The sequence below is a fragment of the Mustela nigripes genome, chromosome 3, assembly GCF_022355385.1.
Source record: "Mustela nigripes isolate SB6536 chromosome 3, MUSNIG.SB6536, whole genome shotgun sequence".
In the NCBI taxonomy this organism is placed as follows: Eukaryota; Metazoa; Chordata; class Mammalia; order Carnivora; family Mustelidae; genus Mustela; species Mustela nigripes.
In genome coordinates, this window is record NC_081559.1 from 52,838,368 (window position 1) to 52,846,602 (window position 8,235).

Consider the following 8,235-nt stretch of genomic DNA (forward strand, 5'->3'; position numbering starts at 1 on the left):
GGAGATGGAGCCCCGCACAGCTCCACACTCAGTGCAGAGTCTGCTTAAGACTCTCTCTCCCTCTCCCTCTGTCCTTAGCACACAACTCTCAAGATCTCTCTTTCTCTCAAAAAAAAAAAAAAAAAAGAAGAAAGAAGAAAAAAAGAAGAAGAAGAAATAGAAATGTTATAAAGACAGAAAAAAGAAAGAGACAAATACCATATGACCTGACTCATATGTGGGATTTCAGAAACAAAACAAATGAACAAATAAAGAAAAAAAGAGACAAACACAAAACAGACTCTTAAATACAAAGAATTGGGAGTTGCTGGGGGCAGTGACACAGATAAAGGGGATTAAGAGGAGCACTGAGTAATGTATAGAATTGTTGAGTCACTATGTTGTACACCTGAAACTGATATGACACTGTATGTTAACTACACATCAATAAAAAATATTTTAAAAAATTGTTGTAAGGAAAATAATACAGAGAATACCATAGAGTATGAAAAAGAAGCCATGGCAAGTAACAGATTTCCCGTGGTTAGTGACAGCCACATGGAGGAAGGCCCATTTAAGTGAAAACCTGAAGGGGGAGAAGAAGTAAACCAGAGAAGGGAAAAGGGAATGTCAAGCCCAGAGAATGCCAAGGCCCTAGGTGAAATGAGTTTAGAATGCCACATTAAGGAAGACAAGTACCGCCACTGGCCTGTCATCAGCACAGACAGACAAGTGAGACCTGACACAGGGAAGTAGACAAGGGCCAGACCGCAGGGGGCCCACGGGCCACAATGATTCAGGATGCAGATTTTAAAAACATGGGTGTCAACAATTGCAGATAAAATCAGAAAAGTTTGCAAGAAAGTTGAATGTTTTGGTTTTTTGAACATAAAAGAAATTAATTTCAAATATTCTCGCAAATTTTGCTCAGACTAATGGAGAAGGGAAAGGAGAAGAGAGAGTGGTTACATCAGTTTCCCTTTTTTTTCTGCTAAAGCCAGGTAATATTTGTACACTCTACCCCTAAAATGAAGACTTGGGGAAAGTTAAATGATATTTTAATGGGGTTAAAAAAAATTTTATAACTGTAAACCACCTATTTAGAATATCAAAGTTCTTGATATTCTTTGAGTTTTCCAGTTTTATTTGGCTCTTGAAAGAGAACTCATCCATTCCATTGCATATATATATATGTATATATATTTGAGAATATATTATATACATTATATACTTGTACATTTGTATGTATAAGTATATTAATAAATATATTTGTTTACACTTTGTTCTAAAGAATTGTATTCATTGTATGGCAAACTGGAATAGGAAGCTTATGTTTGCTCCTAAAACCTATAGAAGCCATTAAAAGTCATCAGTGTTTCACTAAAAAGACTGAACATTCATTCACAGTCCACCAAGCCTCGTTCAGGATAAAGAAGCTAAAGAAGTCAAATTGATCTATTCCTAAGACCTTTACCATGACTGTTTTGTTGGTTTTTTTCCTGAACAAAACAGAAGAAAAAAACATTTCTTCACTCCCATTGTCCAGTCTTGGGCAACACTCAGCCAAAAGCATCTGACAGCTCTGTCGTCTTCCTCAACCAGTGACAAATGATTTGAAAAAGTATTATTGTAATCTGTGAAATCACCAGACAACAGACAAATAATGCCCTTCCCATACAACACCTCTCGAAATTTCTAATCAAAATTTTGTATCTGGAGCAGCTTAGGTTTGACAGAGAACCCCACCATGAAATGCCAATGTTTATTCATTCATTCAACGCCCTCCTGCCTTTAAAAGAAGATTCTGGCTTTGTCTTCATGCAGTGAAGAGTGTGCTCTTACATTTTCAGACAGCATTTGACAAAGTTCCACATCAGAGATCAAGGTCTTGGTAGAGAGATTGAGGTCTACAAAAGGAGGAAAACAGAATGGACATAAATGTACATGAAATGGATTGAATGTTGGCTAAAGGGCAGATGAGGGTATGGTCATAAATAAAAACTTTTCACGGTGGCAAAAGGTAACTGGAGAGAGATTATTGCATCAGTACAAGGAGTCCACTTACTTATTAACCATTAAGGTGGATTTGGCAATCAAATTGAAAGGAAGTTATCTGATTCTCTAAACACCATTATATTGGAAAAATGAAGAATAATATTGAAATTTTATTTCTTGGAGGAGAAAACAACACCGAATTGTGTTATATAACGTATATTATATAAACAGATACAAATTAATAAGATTTCAGCTGCAGCATTAGCCCATGTCTTTTGTGTATTCTACCTCCTCACTATTATAAAGATGGGCAAGTTAGGCAAACTGAAAGAGAAGAAAAAGTAGAAAGTCAAGAGTCCACAAAAATAGATATGGAAAGAAGGATTTTTCTTCAAGAGAACCAAGAAATTACAGACTCAGCACTGAGCTGTCATTGTTTGTGGGCCCTTTTCCCCTCTAACAGAACATCCACAATTTGATTGTCAGATAAAATACAAGACTTTTAGTTAAATTTGAATTTCTGATAAACAAATAATAAATAGTATAGGTATGGCCCATGCAATACTTATGGCATATAATTATACTAAAATTTATTTACTGCTTATCTGGAATTCAACCTTAATGGGTATCCCGCTTTGTTCTATTCTTGTTGTTGCCTAATCTGACGATGAATACCAACCAACATTACTAAGGTTTTGTCAGCCCTCCAGGGAAAGAATGGGAACCTGGGACACACTGTTTGGAAAGAAAGCCTTGTCTGTGGTGGCAACGGAATGAGAAAGAAACAATTATCATTATTAAAGGAGACTTTTGTGTGAATGTCCTTTGAATTGTATCTTCTTTAAAGAAATGTACCTCCTGCTTTACTTTTCCTGCCCTCTGCCTTTTGAATAAGATAATTTGTATGAAGTAACATTTTGCACAGCTAGCACTAATACTCTTTTACATTTTGAGGATATTTTTGTGTTTTGTCTTCTTCTAAAAAAAAAAATTATTTTAGATTACCTTAACATATCAAGGCAACTTTAGTCAACATGAACCTAAATCAAGTTCCTCAAAGCTTCTATCAATGCAAAGTAATAATAATAATTTTTACAAAGCCACATAATATTGTCAGGAGAGACATGAAGATTAGCTTCTGTGGCTCCCACTAGGGAGTATTGTACCTTTAGATAAGGATGTGACTTGTTTGGGTCTCAAATTACTCATGTATAAAAAAACAAAGTTGAAATAAATAATTAGCTTATATGAAAAGTAGGGCTTTTTTTTTTTTTAAAGTCTTAGGACTTTAAAATTTTAAAAATGAGAAATAAAATACATTTGACCCTTGAGCAATGTGAGGGTTGGGGCAGTGACCCCTCACTGCAGTCAAAAACCTACATATCACTTTTGACTCCCCTGGAAATGTAACTACTAAATAGATTCCTGTTGACCAAAAGCCAAAAGATACCTTAAAAAGTTGATTAGCACATATTTTGCATATTATATATGCATATTATACGCTGTCTTCTTAAAATAAAGTAATCCAAAAAAAAAATGTTATCCAGGAAATCATAAGGGAAAGAATACATTTATACTGTAGATTGAAACTTTAAAAAATGTAATTTCTCCATTACATTGGACCCTTCATACATTTATTTATAGTTATAGAACCAATGCAGCTTGAACTATCTGGCATAGTCCAACTTCAAAATTCAGTTCCAGGACTTGCATTTCCAACAGTACAACTGACTGATGACTATGAAAACTCTTCTATGAAAATCTAATTAAAGTGTATAAAATATAACATAAAGCCTTTAATGTTCATGATAGAGCTCACGAGACAGTAAGAGTTATCTCCAAGGGTAGAAATTGAGAAAAATTGAAAGTAAGAAATGGAAGTGAACTCAAGGACTTAGCTCTACTTGTGAGTACGGACAGAGAGGCAATCTGTGGTTATTGCTCATCTTGGTAACCAAGGATTTGAGATTTAATAGACATTAAGACACAAAAAGCCTGGATCTATGTGAGCTGAAATTTGGAAATGAACACCTACAGAAAACCAAGATCTTCAAAAGGATACATCCTCAGTGAAAGTATGGGTTTTAAGTACTTCCTGGCAGAGAGAGATGAAAAAGAAATTTACTTATCATGACCATGACACTTGGTAAAAAATGAATTCTCCCTTAAGAATTATGTACATACAGGGGTGCCTGGGTGGCTCAGTGTGTTAGGGCCTCTGCCTTCGGCTCAGGTCATGATCCCAGAGTCTGGGATTGAGCCCCACATTGGGCTTTCTGCTCCACGGGGACCCTGCTTCCCCCACCTCTCTGCCTTCCTCTCTGTCTACTTGTGAGCTCTCTCTGTCAAATAAATAAACAAAATCTTAAAAAAAAATTATGTATACACATCCATTCACTATACACATACACACACACACACATATTTACACACACTGTGAGTGTATGTGCATGTGTGATGTGTGTGCGTATTCCGCCAGAAAGCAAAATTAGGATTTAATCAAGGAAATTTCTATACCCTCAAAGAAGACCTTTCTTAATGACTGTCAGAGGGATTTCATAATCACTATGAGCCAGCAACTGCTGTGTCTCTTGTTTTTCTCCTTTCCGGATGAGAACAATTAACTATGGTTATTTTATTTCTGCTCTATAATTGTATTTTAGTTTGATAGGGGAGGAAGAGGGTAGAAAATTAGTCTTTCTAGTTCATAGGCCATTGGATCATAAAAATGTCATCCAGACTTGATGAAAAGAACTGCACATTACCTCAGGATTTCAGCTGGATGTAGGATTGTGTCTCTTGGTGAGGGAGCATGTGATCTATCTTTGAAAAGAAGAGTTTGATGGATATCATAAAAAAATAAACTCTGGCAAGAGTAGTCTACATGTCCACCAAATAATTGTCGTTTTTTTTCCTGGTCACATTTCGACATCATCTCCTAGTCTCCTTGTATTCAAGTGTGGCCCTATCATAACTTTGGCCAATGGAATCTGATAGAAATGCACTGTATCTCCAGTATCTAATACCAAGCCTTTAACATAGTGAGTGCTCAATGAAAAAGAAGGAACAACCTCCTTTACTGTCTCACACTTATTTTCAATTCAGTTACTCAATACATACTGTCTGAATGCTCTCCTCCTTTGGCCTCTGGGGTCTCTCTCACTTAGGGCTTGACCTAAGACTTCTCTCTTCAGTATTGGCTTATGAGCCACAGTATTTCATACGCTCTCACTACTATCAGAATTTTATTTCCCTTTTTCCTGTGTTTTCCAAGTTTTCCAAAGTGACATCAACTAAACTGTTAAACCATTATGAGGGCATTCTCAGAGGTTTCTTTTGGTTGTAATGCCCTAACCTAGGAGACACACATTAGACGAGATCACTCAGGTTGTACGTTAGGTTAGTGGGGATTTGTCCTTTTTGATACAATTTTCCCATAGGGGTTGCCCTATTGCCAGAATTTGACAATTAACCATTGAGAAAAAGTTTTATGAAAATGGATCACTGTACATGGTAGCTTCTGGGCTTGTATTAATAAGGCCTTGATAGCTTGATAAAAGCCCAACTGAATGAGTGATATCTAAAGTGCCTCTTTGGAAAGCAAAAGGTTGCATGACTAATTGTTAAGCCAATTTTAAATTTTCTGTTATCTGAGATATCTTCAGAATAGCAGCGCTGTTTATCTTCCCTTTGTGTCATCCAAAATTATCTGTGAACCATCTACAAAGAATTCTAAAATGGTAAATATATGCATTCTTTGAAACTAAACAAACACTTTTCAGACATGACCAGTTGCTTAAACACACTATCGATCATTATAATGAAGACCCCAGTTTGTTACTAACACACAAAGCATAATCATTTGGCTTATGAATTTGGCTGTGAAAGAGCCCTTCCCCCTCTCATTTTGTATGGTCTTTGAACGTAATTCCCCTACACTTTTATGTATGTAGACTAATTAAGAGAATAATATTACATTTGATTTTCCTATTTTTATCAAAAGTGATTATCTTTAACAAATTCTTTAAATTGTTCTGCTTTTGTATCAGTGATTAATGTATTGTGCCTGGTTCTTCTTGCCCGTTAATTGTTTTATACAAGTGGATGCTAATATAAGCAATAAGGTTTTATTAATGTCCCAATCAAATATATTGAAGCATATATGTGTTAAATACACGAGTGCTAAATAGGTGATCTTTCTTAAAAGAACATTAGGTTTTGAACATTGATCCATATTTATTAATTAATGTCTCTTTCAGAGCTTTCCTGCAAGATGATTAAAAATTGTTTATACTTTATACAACACAGTATATCTATTAACATATAGATTTATTCAGAAAGTATAAGTGAAACTACAACCCATGAAGATACAAATTTGAATACAGACAGATTTATAATACAATCCATATTTTTAGTTCAAAATAAATCATCTTTGAATAATCACTTTAAAATAGAGTCTTGCTCTGATGAGTTATAAAAATAAATTTCCTAGAATTAATAAAATATAGTCTTTTGAAATCTGAAAAAAAGAGTGAAAAAAAATGTATCTTAATTGTGCTACTTTGATACTATCAAGTATAGTTTGCTTTACCAAGAAATACTCCAAAAATTTAATTTGAAAAAAAAGGGGGGATCATATCAAAAAATATTTACCTCTTTCTTCCCTCAACTTTCTAATATCTGTTACCTTGAAATCTTTATTATCATGTTTGCCTGTTCAACCTTCAAATTAAGTTGCCACCCATGAGTGAATAAAATCTGGTCTTAGTCTCTGAAAATTTATTTAGTTGAGCTTTAGTCACTTTTCTTTAAATGTGATTTTATTTTTTTTTTAAGAGAGAGAGAGAGAGACCAGAAGCATGCAAATGTGGGGGCATGGGCAGATGGACAGAAAAAGAGAGAATCTTAAACAAGTTCCATGCCCAGTGTGGAGCTTGATCTCACAACCTTGAAATCATGACCTGAGCCGAAACTAAGAGTCAGACGCTTAACCGAGCGACCCAGATGCCCCTGAATGTGGTATTTTTATTTTCAAAAATAGGATCTGTAGATGACAATCTGACCACAACAATTTGTGACAATCATAAGGTACAAATGGTTCATTGCCATGATAAGCAAAGACTAAAAATTGATAGGAAAAAGACAAAGCATCTATGATAGTTTTAAAATACTGGGCTTAAATTCTTTGTTTAAAAGACTGACACTTCTCTCCATGACAGAAAGGCTTATGTATCTCCCCCTAGAGTCTGGGCAGGTTTTTCACCGTTTCAGCTACCAGAATATGAGAAAGTGTCTCATATTGTGACACAATACATACAGCTTCACCAGAACACACACTCTTGGTAACTGCCCACCTCCCCTGAGGACCCTCTGCTCTGAGGAAGCCACAATGCTTGGAGAGACGGTAGGCAGGTGTTCCAGTCAGCCGTTCTCATCTTTGAGTCAACCCATCCCAGAAATATGAGTGATTTTCTGAATGTATTAGTATTAATTGTGTGTATTAATACAGGTGTGTTTTAGTTTCCCATGCTGCTATAATAAATTACCACAAATTGTTTTGACTTGAAGCAACACAAATTTACTACCTTGTTGTCTGGAGGTCAGAAGTCCAAAATGGGTTTCACTGTGTCAAGTCAATGTCAGCAGAATAGTGCTCCTTCTAGAGGCTTTAAGGTAGAATCTGTTCCCTTACCTTTTCCAACTTCTGGAGGCTGCCTGCATTTCTTGGCTTCTAATTTCTTCCTCTATCTTCAAAGTCAATAAAGGCTGATGGAGTTTTTCTTTCATTATTCTCACATTCACTCTCCTACCTTCCTTTTCACTTACAACAACCTAGATGATTACTTCAGGCCCAACAGAATCATCCAGGATAATCTCCCTACCTGAAACTCCTTAACATAATCATATCTCCAAAGGCCTTTAACATAGAAGGTAACAATTTCACAGGTTCTGGGGATTGGAAGGTGAGCAGCTTTGGAACCCATTATTCTGCTTACTACAGGATGATAGAGCCAGGACCAGCTTCCTAATCTGCAGAGCCCATTGTGAAATGAAATGCAGGACCCCACAATTAAAATTTATTAAATCTTTCAAGGGCACCTGGATGGCTCAGTCAGTTAAGCTTCTGCATTTGGCTCAGGTCATGATTTCAGGGTCCTGGGACAGAGCCCTGCCTCTGGCTTCCTGCTCAGCGGCAAGTCTGCTTCTCCCTTTCCATCTCTCTCTGTGCTCTTCCTCTCTCTCAAATAAATAAATGAATAC